Source organism: Odocoileus virginianus, chromosome 5 (genome assembly GCF_023699985.2).
Source record: "Odocoileus virginianus isolate 20LAN1187 ecotype Illinois chromosome 5, Ovbor_1.2, whole genome shotgun sequence".
Taxonomy (NCBI): Eukaryota; Metazoa; Chordata; class Mammalia; order Artiodactyla; family Cervidae; genus Odocoileus; species Odocoileus virginianus.
The window spans coordinates 48,693,955-48,708,165 of NC_069678.1; the positions used below are offsets into that span (position 1 = coordinate 48,693,955).

Below are 14,211 nucleotides of genomic sequence, written 5' to 3' on the forward strand. Positions count from 1 at the left end.
ATATATGCTCACCCTCAAATTGCATATAACTCCAAGGGATTTCAGGTTGACTCCAGGTTTCAAATTCTGTGAGGTAATTTCCTATTAGAAGAAAACTGAGTCCCAAAGGAGTCAACTAATTTTCTCAAAGTAATGAGTCAATGAGCAGAAATGCGAACCCCAGATCCTCTGACTCCAAATGCGACGTTTTTCCTAATACCCACATACGGTTATCTCGGTGCTCCACAGACAACCCGTCCAGACCGAGCTCATCTGCCATCTCACTGCCCAGATGCTTTAGAAAGGTGAGAGCCACCTGTGGGCATACAGACCACACCTTTCACTTCCTGTGGGCACAATCACTCAAATTCCCAGCACTGGTTTATTCTTTTAAATAATTATTAAGCCCCACCTATGGGCCTGCATTATAGGCTTCAGGTACAAAGTGAAAAAATCTATACGTATCATCACTGCCAGCATGGAGTTTATGATCTAGTTTGTACTTCTCCCCCGAAAGGCAACAAACCCCTAAAATGGTGATTCATTTCTATAGCACCTAGTAAAAGAAAAGTTACAAAATAGTCATATAACTTTAAATACTTATATATATGTGTGTGTGTGTATATATTTTATTTGTGTATATTATATATATATAATCAATAAGCTTTGAACTAGTTCACTGACATATATGCATTACATTAAAACAGATGTTTCTGATAATTAATGATAAAATGTGATTGATGGGTTGGTTAGATATTTTTTATAGTTCTCAAAAAGTAAACTGGCTGGCTTCACATCACTGAAAAAAATAACTTAAAAGACATTTTGGACAATTTGTGTTCATGATTCTAGACTCTCTACAAATTCATTATTCAAAAACTCTTTGATAATATGATCCACGTTACTCAAAAATACTGTTTTTGAGGGTGGTATAGGAGGAAAACGGCTCACTTGACAGGGGTAAAAGCACTCCTGGCCCAGTTGGAATCTTTTGGAAATAAAAAAACTGTTTGCTCAGTTTCATTTTTAATTTATGAGGACACAGGAGGTTGCCACAGTAACCAAAATTCCAGTGACTTAAGACTACACAAGTTTACTTCTCTTTCAGAGTCCATGGCTGGTGCAGGGTTTTCTCCAGGGCAGCTGGTCTCCATGTGTTGGCTGGGTACTCCTGGCTGCTTCGGAGTAATAGCATCTCCATCTCAACATGTGCCTCCGTGATTGTCAAAGTGAAGGAAGAGAGCATACAGAAACACACCCAGCTCTTAAATGTTTCCCCCTAGAGGGCCTCTCACCTCAGGTTTCATTGACAACAGCAGGTCACACGGCCGTATCTACCTTCCCAGGGACAGAGAACTGTTTCATTCATATGGCCAAAGGGAAAAGGAAAGAATCAGATGACTGCACAAAAGTAATATCTACCATTGTTGTCATGATTAGTTGCTAAGTCGTGTCTGATTCTTTATGACCTCATGGACTGCAGCCCACTAGGCTCCTCTGTGCATGGGATTTCCCAAGCAAGAATTCTTGAGTGGGTTGCCATTTCCTTCTCCAGGGGATCTCCTTGGATCAGGGATCAAACCCACATCTCCTGCCTTGGTAGGTGGATTCTTTATCACTGAGCCACCAGAGAAGCCTGATACCTACCATGCATAGTTGCAAACATCATGTATAAATAACATGATTCCACAAATAGTTTTTAATGTGAATAGTTTAACTGAAACTATTTCTCTTTGCTTTGTTAAAGTAAAGAAGATAATATATAAGTTTTGTTTTAATTTGTAGCTTTTAGTGGGATGTTATGCAAATGTCCAGTTATAGAATGCTATCTTCTAGCTATTTCTAAAGTTTCTGTTAGACTTAGGCTGAATTAAAGAAGCTACCACTTTGTATTCATTCTAAAACAAAACTCACAAATTCACACAGCATGTGTCCAAGGTCAAAATCTAGTGGTCACATCTGAGTGTCAATTCTATCTTGTTTCCCAGTCCAATTTCACTCCTACTCACCAGGGATTGGATTAACCTTTGGGGACTGCTTGCCATTCCAGTAAAACAGGGATAATATGCCCATCTCAGGTGGTTAACATGATCAGCAAATTAAATAATAAAGACAGAAATGCTGTTAAATCGCTAAATCAAAATAAAATTAATATATTATTTATGTAAAATTTGAAAGGTCAAACTTGCAAAAAAAAAAAAAAAAACTGCCCTAAATTTACTTTCCAAATAACATATTACTCAAAATAACTGACTTAGCTCCTATAATATCCAGAGATATGAAAAAAGTTTTGGTAGAGTTTTTGATAATGTTAAATTATTGCTTAGTTTCTAATATCAATGGGGCATGTCCACTCAGGTTCTTAAACAACCTGTATCATTTATGCAACCCCTTCTATGAGATCACTCTCATTTTTGGCTCCCAGAAAAACACATGAGGTGGTCCAAAGTGAAAAATCACACAAATTAAATCCATCTGCTGATACTAACATAATTGAGCTAACTTGGATTTTAAAAGGAAAAACAATCAGGGTTTTACGTAAATACATCTTATCCTAGAAACGGGAAGGGCATGCATTCATGCTAACCAAACAATTTGGCTTTGCATTTAATGTCCACATTATGTGAATTGTCTTATTACATAAAACTCATTTTAAAACTAAATATTTGTCTAATGTTACTTTTTAAAAAAATATAATAGATTCAAGTAAAAAATGAGGAGAAAGGGGAAGTAGGAAACAAGGAAGGAGAAGGAAGAAATAAAAACAATTTGAGACTGGCAAGTAATCAGTCTGATGGATAAACTCCTATTTGAAGTGTGTATATATACATGTGATCTTAGCTACATGGAGCAAATTATGGGGCCGCTCCGGCCATCAGAACCGCATGTGCAGTAGGGGTGCCCCTCTCTGAGTTGTGTTGTCCCTTCTGTTGTGGTCGGTCAGCTACTATGGATATGCTGATAGGTGGGGCTACTGCCTGGCCCAGTTTGCTACCAGTCCACTGGTGGGCGGGGCCAGGACCCAGCACCACTGTCTGTGCAGCTCAGGGAGCCTGAGGCTGGTGCTGGCTTGCCGGTGGATTGGGCCAGTTCCCAGTGAGTTGGCAGCATGCCTGGTAGGTGGTGGATGGGGCCAGGGCAGGTGCCAGACTACGAGTGGGCAAGCTAGGGTCCCTGCGGTTGTTGGCTATGCAGCCCTTACAAGGGGTGGAGCAGGGGATGGCTAGTTCCTGCCAGCTGCTGGGTGAGTGAGCCCCAGGTGCTAATAGACCAGAAGGAAGGCTCCAAAACGCAGTTTGTTATCACTAGTGTCCTCGTGGTAGAATGAGCTCCCAAAAATGGTTCCTGCCAGAGTCTGTATCCACAAAGGGAGTCCTAGTTGCCTCTAGCCTCTCCAGGAGGTTATCCAAGATCAGCAAGTCTAACCCAGGCTCCTTTCTAATCAATGCCTCTGCCTTGGTATCTCAGAGCATGAGAGATTTTGTGTGTGCTCTTTATGATCAGAGTCTGTTTCCTATAGCCACCTGCCTCTCCCGTATGTAAGCCCTGGAGGAATTCAAAGCCAGGTATTCTGGGGGCTCATCATCCCAGAGCAGAACCCCCAGGCTGGGCCAGCCAATGTGGGGCTCAGACCCCTCACTCCTTGAGGAAAACCTTTACAGCTGGGAGTACCCTCCCATTTGTGGGTCATCCACCTCAGGGGTGTGGGTCTTGACTACAGTGTCTCTGTCCTTTCTACAGATCTCATTGGTAAGCCTTCTTTGTATCCTTAGTTGTGGGAAATCTTTCCTGCTAGTCTTCAGGTCGTTCTCATGGGTAGTTGCTCTGTAAGTAGTTGTGATTTGCTGTGCCCAGTGGAGGAGGTGGGCCCAGGGTGGTTCTACTCTGCTCTCCTGGCCACCCACCTCTGTACCGCCTTTCCAGTCTCTGCTTTACTAGATGTGAGCTTCTGAATGTGCTTTAACTCAGGATAAAGTCCATTCTGCATCAAATAAAATAAACTACAAATATACAGTGGCATGACATTACCATTCAATGTTCCACTGTGAAATATCATTTTATAAGCTGATTATAACTCAAGAAGAATAAACGCTAAATTTTTTTAAGTAATGCATAGTCCATACTGAACTTGGAATCTTGAAAAAGTGATGGAATGTTTCCTAAATATGCTTTTAATTTTGGTTACAAGAATACAATAGCATCTTACTAATGAGGCACATTTTTCTGTCATCTATATGTGGAAATTTGGTTTTATGAAATACTTTGACTCATCAGCTCTTTTTCCCCTTAGTAATTTTTTGCAAAAGAAATGCTACACATATACACCTACATAATGACTAATCAAAATTCCATTCTGGCCCTGCCAGATATCAGTATGTTTCAAATTAACAGAGTTGGCATAAGACAGTGAACATATGGAACACACTGACTTGCCCATAACCTAAAAATTCATTTAATAAAATTTCTCCTATGGCTACAAAGATTGGAGCCAGTCTGTAGATCCAGAAATTCAGCAGTGTCATCAAGTACACTCACAAAAGACAGTTTTGATAACAAATAAAGCCAAGAAAAAATAAACCGTAAGGCAATTTGAAACTTGAACCTGAGATATAGCTTCCCAGCACCAGTGGTAATCCAGATGTGTCTTTAGAAATATACTGCCTACAAGATGCACAACAATTCTGGCAAGTGAGGTCCTATAATTTTCAGATGACACAGATCGTCACTAGTAAATGTATTAAACCTATCGTGAAAGAACATTTATTTTTCACACCACTTTGAACTTGTGTGCTTTGTCACTCAGTCTTGTCTGACTCTTTGCAACCCCTTGGACTGTAGCCCACCAGGCTCCTCTGTCATGCCCTCCTCCAGGGGATTTTCCCAACCCAGGGATCGAACCCAGGTCTCCCGCATTGCAAGTGGATTCTTTACCATCTAAGCCACCTTATTTTTCACACCACTTTGAACTTAATGGAAGTTAGAATGATTTGGTTGAGTGAAAGTCACTCAGTTGTGTCCAACTCTTTGCAATCCCATGGACTGTAGCCCACCAGATTCCTCTGTTCACAGGATTTCCCAGGCAAGAACACTGGAGTGGATTGCCATTTTCGCCTCCAGGGAATCTTCCTGACCCAGAGACGGAACCCAGGTCTCCCACATTGCAGGTAGATTCCACCACAAAAGCCCCAGGTTTGTATTAAATGAAGCCTTCTCTCTCAGGATCCCCTAAAATGACAATTACCATAAGAAAGGTATCACACTGTGCCCTAACAAGTTTTGGGTTGGTTTGTGAAAGAGCTTTTTCTTTTCAGCAGAGATTAGCAAACTATGGGCCAAAGTTTTCCTGGAAATAATCATGCTCATTCCTCACCTCTTGCTTATGGCTTATTCCTGCTGCAACAACCCAGTGGAAGAGGTGAGACAGAGATGGTATGGCCCACAAAATCTAAAATATTTACCATCTGGTGCTTTACAGAAAAAGTTTATGAATTCTTGATATAGAACAATGGGCCTCTTGGGATCCTAGAAGTCAAGAGAAAAAGAAAGAGGAGCTGGGGAATTTAAAGTAATAATGCTTTCCATTTGGGAACACTGCCTTTAAGGAAGGATCTTTGAATAACTAATTCTCACAGTATAATCTGCAAAGATTGATATCACAGGCTCTGGCACAGGTAGGTACTCAAGAAATATCTGTTGGCTAAATACATTCATTCAGTTAATATGTATCAAGAGCTTACCAAGTGCAACACACTGTTACCAGGAGATGTGGAAAGAGCAATAAGCCAGGAGAGAGTAACAAAACTACTCTTGGGGCTTTCATTCTAGTGCAGGGAAATAGAAATTAATCATATAATTATGCAAATGATTTAATAATAACACTTTAGAAATGATTTAACAATAACACATTAGGGTAGAGGAACAGTGAAGTGTGTGAGTTTCTCAGTCCTGTCCAACTCTCTGTGACCCCATGAGCCTACCAGGTTCCTCTGTCCATGGAATTCTTCAGGCAAGAATACTGGAGTGGGTTGCCATTTCCTTCTCCAGGGGATCTTCCTGACCCAGGGCTCGAACCCGGGTCTCCTACATTGCAGGTGGATTCTTTACCATCTGAGCCACCAGGGGAGCCCAGAGGAACAGGGGAGGGGTGCAGTTTTACACGGCAGCCACAGAAGGCCTTCCTGAGTCTGATACGTTTAACCAGAGGCCGAAAGAAGCTAGGGGAAGCTGTGGGCTGGCTCTCGGGGAACTGCAAAGGCCCTGAGGTATATGGAGTCTGGCTGGTCCTAAGAAGCTGCTGTGGGGGGGACCACAGAGAGGAAAGGCCATGGCCACTCAGAGAGGGAACCTGGGGCAGCCGCACTTTGGGCCCTGAAGGCCAACCAGGAGCTTTGAGTTTTACAGTGAAAAGGTTTGAGAAAAGGAGACATAATCTAACCCGTGTTTAGAACAATCATTCTGCCTTTTGTGGGAGACCAAGGTGAATATATTCACAGAGTGAACTAACAGCTATGAAAACAAACTGACAAAAAAAGTTTTCCATGCTCTAGTCTCTTTCTCCACTGCTGCTGCTGCTGCTAAATCGCTTCACTTGTGTCCAACGGGAAAAACCTTAATGAACTTGTCTGATTTTTAAGGTAAGCTTCACCTGGGGCAGATCGCAGATGGGAGAGGTTTAAATAGAAAAAAGTGAAATTACCCTTTATGATTAACTGGCAAATGTTTAGTATTCCCCTGTAAGAAGGGGTAGACACAGATTTGGGCTGCTCTGTTGTGGGGACTTCCCTGGTGGCTCAGAGGTAAAGAATCAGCCTGCCAAGGCAGGAAATGCTGGTTCAGTCCCTGGGTTGGGAAGATCCCATGGAGGAGGGCATGGCAGTCCACTCCAGTATTCTTGCCTGAAGAATCCCATGGACAGAGGATCCTGGTGGGCTATAGTCCATAGGGTCTCAAGAGTCAGACACAACTGAAGTGACTAAGCATGTTGTAGGATTAGGAAGAAGATGCTAGAAGAAAGAGCAGCCTAAGCCACTGAGAATTTGGCCATAATAATGGCTAACATTCCATTTTAAGCTGTTTGCTTCTCCATGTTGGGATGTAGTGACCCCACATACCCTGTCCACTGCTCTCCCCCAGCATTCGTGAGTGTTTGGTATCAGTGTAGTTTTGATAATTTTTTTAAGAGGGACAACAAAGAAGCAGGCTTCATAGTAACTTGCATCAGGAGAAACCTAAGCTCTCCCATCCCCTTCACCAAAAAAAGAAAATTACTCATAGAAATACTGGTGATGACATGTTCATATCACATATGTTAGGAAATCAAGATATTTTACACAGATGTGTTTTAAGGGTCATTCCAGATCACCAGAGGATTTATGGCCCATCATTCAAGCAGCTGAAATTTGGATTTCATATGAAAATTCAAATTACACAAACTGAGCACTAATAAGATAGGTGAGCTTGCCAAAGTTGTATAGCCGGTTACCTGGTAAAGCTGGAGCCCTAGCTCAGTCTTCTAATTCCAGGTCAAGTCCACTCCACCACAGCAGCCTCACCAACACAATTTTTCCTAAGCCCAGCTGTGCTGATGCTGTAAGGAGCCAGATTTTCCCAGAGGCTCAAGCCACTTCCTGAGATAAATTACTCATATAGGAGATCAGGATAGCAGTTACTGCAAACAACTCTAAGACACTAATTTAAAGAGCCAGTATGCCTACCTGATAGGTATTCTCTAAGGTAAATTGTTTGGGTCTACATCTACCTTTAGCAGAAGCATGAACCCTTTGAATTCACTGATCCAGAAGTGATGAATATTCATTGGAAGGACTGATGCTGAAGCTGAAACTCCAATACTTTGGCCACCTGATGCAAAGAACAGACACATTGGAAAAAACCCTGATGCTGGGAAAGATTAAGGGCAGGAGGAGCAGGGGACGACAGAGGATGAGATGGTTGGATGGCATCACCAACTCAATGGACATGAGTTTGTGCAAGCTCCAAGAGTTGGCGATGGACAGGGAAGCCTGGTGTGCTGCAGTCCATGAGGTTGCAAAGAGTCGGACATGACTGAGTGACTGAACTGAGAAGTAATGAGAAGTTCAACTAATCAAAACCGGGGTGGGGGGGTGGAGAAAATGTTCAAGGGGACCCTTTTATCTGAGAATTGCATAGGACTATCCTGTTCTCCCCCCACGAAAGAAAAGACTCCAGGTGTAGCTAGATACATACCCATCACCTCTGGAGCAAAAGACTTGAGATACAATAACATGCTCAGAGAAGTCCCACAATTAGACACATTCACTAGGAAAGCTCTTTTTTCATCCACAGTGTAGAAGAATTAATAAAATTCAGTATATGTCTAAGTCTTTATAGGATCATCCATCACTAACATTTCATAGACAAGAGTGAAACTGACCAAATTTAAACCATCTTAATTTTAGAATCTGTATATTTAGCCTCTCTGGTCCCACTACTGATAAAATAGAGATCTCAATGCCTGTTTTATCTGATGGTTTTCAGATTAAAGATAATGTATATATGGTGGGCAACACTGTGCCTGGCAAAGATGGCACTCAATAAGTGGCATCCATTATTAATAATTAATTATAATAATAATTACTCAAAGTAAGCAGAGCTGACCCTATACTGAGGTCATGGTTAAGGACTCCCTTCCCCCACATGATTTGTGGGGTACCCTAAAATGCCTGCTGGAAACAATCAAGTTTCAACCTAAGGGTACCACACACTTCCATGAGCAACTTCTCTTTCCAAGAAACACAACATGGTCAAGACATCAGTAGGGTTCCAAATTTTTGCAAGCTGTATAAATACCTCTCAGCACTAATATGCTTCCACCCCCACACTAATACATTGTGTAAATATCGTAACTTCAGCTACGGCCAGGAAAACCTTAATGAACACCAGATTCAAGAAAGAGGAAACATAATAATCTTACTCTCTATCAGCCCAAACTTTCACCACCTTTATTTAAACAGCTTTACCAAGTTCAAAACTGAACACAAGAAATTATCCTACAAGTGTTTGGGTCAACATGGCAAGGTAAGAAGGCCCTGGGCAATTAAACCTGCGCTGCTCTCCTGGAAAATGCTCCAGGCAGGTTGGCACAAAAGAACACATGGACCTCAAATGAAGTCTGGTCTTAACCTCCACCACTCACCAGCCACATAAGCAAATACATGTCAAGTTAATGCTTCAAGCTTCAGTGTCCCTATCTGTATATGGGGGATAACAACGAATTACCTGCTTTATTGGAATACTAAAGGTGCCTTATAAATGATGAAGTGTGGTGCTTCCCTGGTACCTTAGCGGTAAAGAATTCGCCTGCCAATGCAGGAGACAAGGGTTCAATCCCTGATACAGAAATATCCCACATGCCACAGAGCAACTAAACCTGTGTACCACAACTACTGAGCCCATTTGTCACAGCTACTGAAGCCCATGTGCCCTAGAGAAGCCGCAAGAGAAGCCACTGCAATGAGAAGCCCCTGCTTGCTGCAACTAGAGAAAAGCCTGTTCAACTAGAGAACAGCCAAAAACAAAATTATAAAAACAAACACTGATGAAGTGCTATGCGCAAGCTGTTAATACTGTTAATATTTTGTTTATCAGATATGCTCCACATTCAGCAAGCAAGCCTTTATGAGTTCCCAGTCAACTAGCAATTTATCTATGGGTATTTTCTGTTTTCTGTTTTGTTTGATTCATTATGTTCAACATGACCTTGATCTTGCTTTATAAACACTCCTAAGACAGAGGGTAAGTTAGGGGTTGGGATCTTCACAGGCTTCCGAGTGACCCTGTATTTAGTCAGTCTGTTTTTACCACACTCACGATTTCATTAGATACAAGCTTTGCTGTGGGCAGGATAGATAGGTCTCCCTACAAAAAATCTTAAAGCCAGTTGTTGGCCTTTGGCAACCCCCTCCCATCCTCTTTGCTTCCCTTGTGGCTCCGCTGGTAAAGAATCTGCCTGCAATGCAGGAGACCTGGGTTTGATCTCTGGGTTGGGCCTGACCTCTTTAGCTCTCCTTTTTTCAACAATATCATAAACTTCCATAGAGCTCAGGGCCCTCCTACTGATCCCTAGTCACTCAGAGACCTCACCAGCAGGCATCCTAGCTTGGCACCCTGAGGAAGGATCCCTAGTTTGGGCCTCTGTAATCCTCCATCCTCCTTTCTCCCACCAAATTGTTTCTGTTCCAAGTTGAATCAATTTGTTTAAGATCTGTCCTCCAAACTGATACAAAAAAGCAATGATGTCTCTCTCCTGTAAGGGGTTTTCATTTAGGTCTTTGTAAATAATGCTTAAATCCCAAAGGAGGAACTGTTGTGATGGGAAACTTGAAAAATCAGCACAAGAGGTATTTAAGGCATTCACACACACCCTTACTTGTTCATTCACCAAGCATATATTTGGCACTGAAAAGGGGTTCCCAGACCAAATTCCAACGTGTGTGTGTGTGGAGGCTTCCCCACACTAACAAGCAATTCTCAGGTTCCACCAGGTGTCTGAGAAGTCAACTCAATTCTGACACTATCTGAAAATAGAATCAGATTCCACAGGTAAAGGCTCAGTTCCACAAGACCATCCTCCACTTTAGACACCAATTTCAAGTCCAGATTATTACCTGTACTTTTGATGATCAACTGGCTACAAATCAGATTGCCATGAACCCCCTTCTCTGATTCAATTAATTTGCTAGAACAGCTCACAGAACTCAAGAAAACCCAGTTGCACACCAGATTACTGATTTATTATAAAAGGATATTAAAAGTTATGAATCAACAGCCAAATGAAGGTACACATGTATCAGGCAAGGTTCCAAACAGTCGTGTCCTACTCTTTGCAACTCCATGGACCGCAGCCTCTGTCCATGGAATTCTCTAGGCAAGAATACTAGAATGGTTTGCCATTCCCTTCTCCAGGGGATCTTCCTGACCCAGGGACTGAACCCAGATCTCCCACACTGCAGGCAGATTCTTTACCATCTGAGCCATCAGGGAAGCACCTGCCCTTGGGTAGAACCCAAAAGTCACCTTCCCTGAAATATTTTCCGGAACTGGGACAAGAGACCAAATATTATCCCATTGCTCTATTGCTCGGGAAATTCCAAGGGTTTGGGGAGGTGTGAGCCTGGAACTGTGAATAAAGACTTTCGCTTGGGACCTTGCCTGATATCCCCAACACACCTGAGCAAACCCGAGGAGTCAGAGTGATGATGGCCCAAGGCCCATCACACAGCATGCAATGAAGGACTGGAGCACATGGGCCAGGGAAAAGGCTGATTTCAGCTAAGGCCAGCATCTCTAACTGGGTTAATCCCCAAACCCATTGCATCATTTTTATCCAACAACAGAGTCCTAGCTGCAATTAAGCATTTTGAGTTATAATTTTAAATTAACTGAAATATTCAGAAGATATAAGTTTTGCCCTCAATCTCCCAATCATATGGGAAAGGCAAATAAGAAAACAGTTCCTTATAACACAAGGAGATATTGGTCTAATCAAATACCTCTAACAGCAAATAAATGCCAGGAACTAAAAGAATTTCATGCCCTACTGACAGGATACATGTGCCATGTAATACTAATAGCCCATATAATCATGAGCAAAATTCTAAGGATACTCTCACATTGAAAGCTATTAAAGAAACCTCTCATCCTGAGAACAAATAGAACACTTAAAATGACAAGATTAAAAAAAAAAGTAAAATGACATGATAGCTGAATTTTTTTTATTTCTTTTACTGCACTGAATTGCTCAGTATTAGTTCAGTTTAGGAAATCAACTTATTTCCAAAGAGCCTACCTTATCATTTCTTAAATTGTGGTCTTTTTAGGCAAAACAAATAAAAGAACAGGTATTTATCCCCTTTGTCTTCATCACACTGTATTCTGCTGAGCATTAAGATTTACTAAGATGTAGTAAATACCTAACAGCAAGGCCATAGATGCATCATTGGAACTGAGTAATGAAATGAGATGAAATAGGGGTTTTTATAATGATCAGCCCTGTCAGCAGCCATCAGCAGCATTTTGTCTTTCAGTTAATCCAAGAGAATAGGCAAACTGACACGTACCACAGGAGACCAGGTAACCAGTGGTAAAGAATCTGCCTGCCAATGCAGGAGATGCAGGTTCAATTCCTGAGTTGGGAAGATCCCCGAGAGAAGGAAATAGCCACCCACTCCAATATTCTTGCCTAGAGGATTCCATGGACAGAGGAACCTGGCGAGCTACAGCCCATGGGGTCACACAGCATCGGACACGACTGGAGCAACTGAACAAGAACGATCAGCTCAATCAGCAGCCATCGGCAGCATTTTTGTCTTTCAGTTAATCCAAGAAAACAGGCAAACTGACAGGTATCACAAGAGAGCAGGTAACCAAGTGTTAGACTTCCTCTCTTGAAGATACTTATCAGTGAACAAAAGTGTTTTATGAATAAACTGAAGGTTGGGGTTTCCAGAAAGCTGACCCATGTAAGTTGTGGGGGAGCACATTTGGCTGGCGAAGAACCTAGGCCTGCTCCACCTTGCTCCCTTCAGGCATTCACCTAATTCTCCCTGACAGTTCCAACTCAAAAATGTCAAGGGATGTCCATTCAACAACAATAAATATGGTTCAGGAAGACTTTAGATAAGCATATTTTTCTCATCTCCTTCCTCCAAACCTGATCTCTGGAAAGAGAAGGAATGTTCATTTTAACTTGCTTGTTTTAGAATCTGGATTACATTTCCAATTTAAATGGAAACCAATCATCTAAAAAAGGGGATTAGTTAAAATCTTATCAATACAGAAAAAGACACATGAACCCCAATATTCACCACAACACTATTTACAATAGCTAGGACATGGAAGCAACCTAGGTTTCCATCAACAGATGAGCAGATAAAGAAGTTGTGGTACACATATACAATGGAATATTACTCAGACATAAAAAGGAATGAATCCGAGTCAGTTCTAGTGAGGTGGATGAATTGAGAGCCTGTTAGAGTGAAGTAATTCACAAGGGGAAACAAATATCATATATTAATGCATATACTTGGAATCTAGAAAAATGCTACTGATGAACCTATCTGAAGGGAAGGAATAGAGACACCAACATAGAGAATGAACTTGTGGACACAGCAGGGAAGGAGAGGGTGGGATGAACTGAGAGAGTAGCATTGATATATATACACCACCATGTGTAAAATAGCTAGTGGGAAACTGCTTGCACATTTACAAAATAATAAAACCTGTATTGAGGCACATCATAAGGAGTAAAGGAGGCAATACCTGAGAAGGGCTTAACACAATAATCAGTCAATGACTGCTCGTATTCATTTGCTCAGTCAATGTTTAGCAACAGCCTACTGTGTGTCAGATGCTCTGCAGTGGGAATACAAAAATGACCGAGACAGTCACAGCCCCTGTCCTTACAGAACTTGGAGTCTAGACAGGTTGTCCAGAGTTCAGAGGGAAAAAACAAAACCAACTTGATTCATGGAAATCTCCTCCTGTGTATCTGGAGGGTTGCTGTAGTACAGAGTCAGCAGTGCTGCTTATGAAATATTTGCAGCTTTCCTCTTTCCAAATACATGGTGGGATAATACTATATTTGCCTCGACATTAGGTATGCCCCTATGACTTCCTTTGGCCAACACATGAATAGGATGGACTGATGTCCCTCTTGGGCTAAACTTGTAAGTCATGGCTCCTGTCCCCACATTCTCTTCCCTCTGACAAGGTGATAATGGAACACTTGTTGATGGGACCTCCATCATCCTGAGTTCTTAAGTGACAATGGTAAGTGGAGCTTCCCCTGCTAAACATAGTATGAAGGATAACTATATTTTTATTATATTAAGCCACTGAAATTTGAGGTTATTTGTCACTGTATAACATTCTATCCTGTCCTAACCATATGGGTGCTTTGGCTAATCACCCAAATATCATTACAAACTGCATTCAGTGCACCGAAAAATACATTTAAGAAGTTGACCTGATGAGCAAGGATCTGAAGGACAAGCTGAAGTGTTTTAGATGACACAGGGTAAAGTGGGCTGTGGTGTGCACAAGTGCACAGGAGCACACAGCACAAAAGGCCTGAGCAAAGGGGAAGGAAGGGCCATTTCAGGAGTGATGAAAACAAATGTGACTGGAAGGGAGATGAAAGGAAGAGATTCAGGATGAGGTAGCAGAAAGAAGACATGTAGGCTCTGAAGCCCT

At 41.9% G+C, this 14,211-nt stretch overlaps 1 long non-coding RNA gene across 1 annotated transcript in view; it reads right to left on the minus strand.

Annotated features, from left to right (window-relative positions):
* The window catches only part of LOC139035058 (uncharacterized), a 108,625-nt gene extending 107,229 nt beyond the window's left edge, over positions 1–1,396 (minus strand). Inside the window, exon 1 of the long non-coding RNA XR_011487571.1 lies at positions 1,275–1,396. This is a non-coding gene — a long non-coding RNA (uncharacterized lncRNA). The remainder of the gene's footprint in view (positions 1–1,274) is intronic.
* Positions 1,397–14,211: the final 12,815 nt, after the last annotated feature.